The sequence below is a fragment of the Miscanthus floridulus genome, unplaced genomic scaffold (genome assembly GCF_019320115.1).
Source record: "Miscanthus floridulus cultivar M001 unplaced genomic scaffold, ASM1932011v1 fs_340_1_2, whole genome shotgun sequence".
Lineage (NCBI taxonomy): Eukaryota > Viridiplantae > Streptophyta > Magnoliopsida > Poales > Poaceae > Miscanthus > Miscanthus floridulus.
Genome location: NW_027096612.1, coordinates 18,861 through 23,575, shown reverse-complemented (window position 1 = coordinate 23,575; position 4,715 = coordinate 18,861).

Genomic DNA, 4,715 nt, shown 5'->3' with positions numbered 1-4,715 from the left:
AAGCATTTGCATCTAGACATGATCAAGAAATAATAGAAGTAAGTAAAGGGGGTTTTAACATAAGTTCAGCAGGGGGTACTGTTACTACCAAAAAGATAGTCAAAAATGTACTCATTTTGATACAAGGGAGGGAGTACACAACAGATTTGATAATATTGCCGGGATTGTCGATAAGTGTAATCTTAGGCATGAATTGGATGAAGGATCATGGTGTTCTTATCGACACTAGCACCCGTACTATCATGTTGAGAGAACCCATGGGAGGGAATGCTTTTCTAGTTCCACTCTCCCGCGAATTCGAACCCCAACATTTAGCCTGTGCTATCCAAGCCACCACCATATGTGATATTCCCGTGGTTTGTGAGTTTCCGGATGTATTTCCAGAGGAATTACCAGGTCTACCACCGGATAGGGACGTGGAATTTAAGATTGAATTAGTGCCAGGTACCGCACCCATATCCAGAAGGCCATATAGAATGCCACCCAATGAGTTAGCAGAACTTAAGGTTCAATTGCAAGATCTATTGGACAAAGGTCTTATCCAACCTAGCTCATCTCCGTGGGGATGTCCAGCACTGTTTGTGAAAAAGAAGGATAAGTCACTGAGGATGTGTGTAGATTACAGACCACTCAATGCTGTGACCATCAAGAACAAATATCCGTTACCCCGCATCGACATCTTGTTCGATCAGCTAGCGAAGGCAAAGGTATTCTCCAAAATTGACTTGAGATCAGGTTACCATCAGATAAAGATCAGACCGGAGGATATACCCAAAACTGCTTTCTCTACTAGGTACGGCTTATACGAGTATTTGGTTATGTCTTTCGGACTAACGAAATGCTCCAGCCTATTTCATGTACCTGATGAACTCGGTATTCATGCCCGAACTTGACAAGTTCGTGGTCGTGTTTATCGATGACATATTGATTTATTCAGAAAGTGAGTCAGATCACGAAGAGCATCTGAGGATTGTCCTATCCAGACTAAGGGAGCATAAGCTATATGCCAAGTTTAGCAAATGTGAATTTTGGATGAGCAAAGTACCATTTTTAGGTCACATTTTATCGAGAGATGGAATCTCAGTAGACCCATCAAAAGTACAAGAGGTCATGGATTGGAAAGCCCCAACTTCGGTGCATGAAGTTCGGAGTTTTCTAGGGTTAGCAGGATACTATCGCCGATTTATTCTAGATTTCTCAAAGATAGCTAAGCCTATGACCAGACTACTTCAGAAAGATGAGAAATACAAGTGGACACCAGAATGTGAAACAGCTTTTCACACCCTCAGAACTTTGTTGACTACCGCACCAGTGCTAGCACAACCAGACATTGAGAAGCCTTTTGATGTATTTTGTGATGCATCAGGAATAGGTTTGGGATGTGTACTTATGCAAGAAGGGAGAGTAATTGCATATGCCTCTCGGCAACTGAGAAAACATGAAGTCAACTACCCTACACATGATTTGGAACTTGCAGCCGTTGTCCATGCATTGAAGATATGGAGACATTACTTGTTGGGCAATGTATGTCATATCTATACTGACCATAAAAGCCTCAAGTATATCTTTACCCAGCCAGAACTGAACATGAGACAACGTAGATGGTTGGAATTGATTAAGGACTATAATTTGGAAGTGCATTACCATCCGGGTAAAGCTAATGTAGTAGCCGATGCACTTAGTCGAAAGTCCCATTTCAACATTGTGGAAGCACTATTGGAAGATGGATTCAACTTGCTACATCCTGCTGTGCTACACAATATTACAATCAGTTGTTCGCTTGAGGGCAGAATCATAGAGCTACAGCAGACTGATGTAGGAATAAGTCACATCAAGAGAAAAATGCAAGAGCAAGAGACCAAACATTTTAGGTTGGACGAAAGAGGTGTATTATGGTTTGAGGACCGACTAGTGGTGCCAAAAGACCGTGGGCTAAGGAATCAAATTTTAGAAGAAGCTCACTCGTCCAAATTGTCTATCCACCCGGGTAGTAGTAAAATGTATCAAGATTTGAAAACCCATTTTTGGTGGACTAAGATGAAGAAAGAGATCGCAGCCTATGTTGCTAGGTGTGATAACTGCAGTAGAGTGAAAGCCGTTCATATGAAAACCGCTGGATTACTTCAGCCATTGCCTATTCCAGGATGGAAATGGGAAGAGATCAGTATGGACTTTATTACAGGCCTTCCAACAACACCACAAGGTCACGATTCAATCTGGGTCATTGTTGATCGTCTCACCAAGTCAGCACACTTCATACCCGTGAACACGCGGTATATAGTTGGGAAATACGCTGAAATATATGTTGCCCAGATCGTGAGATTGCATGGAGTACCCAGGACCATAATCTCAGATAGAGGACCACAGTTCATAGCTCGTTTCTGGGAGCACTTACACCAAGCTTTGGGAACCAAGCTAATCAGAAGTTCAGCTTATCATCCTCAAACTTCAGGACAGACAGAGCGAGTGAACCAAATCCTAGAAGATTTACTTAGGGCTTGTGTTATATCTTCAAAAGGTTCATAGGGAGAAATGGTTACCTTTAGCTGAATTCTCCTATAACAACAGTTATCAAGCGAGTATCAAAATGGCTCCATTTGAAGCCTTGTATGGCAGAAAGTGCAGAACTCCATTGAATTGGATTGAGCCCGGTGAAAGGAGATATTTTGGTATTGATTTTGTCAATGAAGCCGAAGAACAAGTACGTATCATCCAACAACACATGAAGGCAGCTCAATCAAGACAGAAGAGTTATGCCGATAGAAGAAGAAGACCACTAACTTTTGAAGTAGGTGACTATGTGTACTTGAGAGTATCACCCATGAAAGGTGTGAAGAGATTTGGGATGAAAAAGAAGCTTTCACCAAGATATGTAGGGCCATACAAAATTTTGGAACGAAAAGGAAATGTTGCGTACAAGCTACAACTACCACCAGAGATGAGTGCAATCTTTGATGTGTTCCATGTTTCGCAGCTAAAGAAATGTCTTCGAGTACCGGAAGAAGCTATTGCACCCACCAACGTGCAACTTCAATCGGATTTGACCTATGAAGAAAAGCCAATTCGAGTATTAGAAGAGATGGAGAGAGTAACAAGGAGTAAGATTATTAAGTTTTATAAGGTGGTGTGGAACAATCACAGTGAACAAGATGCTACGTGGGAAAGAGAAGATTATCTGCGAGAAGTTTATCCCACCTTTTTCCAAGAATGGTAGGTCTTGCAAATCTCGGGACGAGATTTTTATAAGGGGGAGGGGCTGTAACACCTCGGGTGTTAGCCTTGCATAACTTGACTTGCATTACATGAGCATGAGCATCAAGCATTCATAAATCATCATTTACAATTGAAACATCTGATCGAAACATATGAAACATTGCTTGTTATTTCATGTTTCTTGTAACATATGCATATGGTCATGTGCAAATAAATGCTAGTGTGTAATGTTGGTCACTATAACACCTTAGCTACACTTAGATTAACAAAAGGAACCTTGTTCATGAAGGCCACATTTCATGATCAAGCACTTAAGCGATATTTCATGTGTTGACCTGAATAGCTATATGACTACTACATGAAAGGCTTAAATGACCTTGCAAATTGTTTTAACATGCTTGGAGTATCATCATGAACAACTTTGGTATTTAGGGCTAGGGCTAAATTGGTCATTTAGTCAGGGTTTGAGTATGTATCATGTTTTCAAAGTGACATGTTTGACTAAAGTTGAACTAGGTGTTAGAGACCTTGCATGGAGGAGTTCACTAAAGCAAAGTTGTAGTGTTTGACATAAGGAACAACTTTTATTTTTATGTCATGGACTGATTTAGCTTCTAACATGTTTGAATTGGACTCACAAAAATCAGCTTTTCAGTGTTTTCAACACTTCAAAAAAAAATTTCTAAGTGTTTGCTCACTAACAGCCTGACAGCCGGACTTTGGAACCAAATAACTCGAGTTTGGTCGAGTGTTGGAGCATGATCCTTTAATAACATTTGTAGCTGGTACTTAGGACTACGAAAGTCATTTAGATCATTTACGAGTTGGAGCCACGGATTAGCAGTTAAATCAACGAGAAAACTCGTCGTCAGGCTCGGCCATCGCGTTTCTGTCTAACTGAATCGCGACGTCAATGGCCGACTGGCTTCAGACATCGCGCGCCGCGTGTCCTCGGCGACGGCCGCGCGTCGCCAGCGCCCTGACCGTGCAGGCCACGCCGCGCCTGGGCGCGCCTTCATCACCGCCAGCACCCGCCCGAGTCGCCCCGCGCTCCCATTTCCCTTCTGGCGTCCCTTCTTCCCCGCTGCAGCAGCCGCCGAGCGCCCGCAGCTCCGCCGTCGCCATAGCCGCGCGCAGCCCGCGCCTAGCCACTCTAGCACCACCACCATAGTTTCCCCGTCTCCCCAGCGACCCACTGCTCCCTCCCGTGCTCGCTGACAGAGCTCGGTAAGCCGCAGTGCCGTGCAAAGGCTCACCGGAGCTTCGCCGCCGTGGTCCGTCATTGTGGCCACACCGCTGTAGTCTACCTTTCCGCATGATAGCTGGTGCGCTAGGTCCGCCGTAGTACCCTGGTGCTCGTCCGAGCCTTAGATCGAGCCACCGAGGTCGTCACCGGCGTTTTGCCGTGGTCCAGCTCCGCCCCTCCGCCATTGCCGCCGCCGTCGTCCTTACCGTCGACAATAGGGCCGGCCAAGTGGCTCAATAGATGCGCTAGGTCAAGT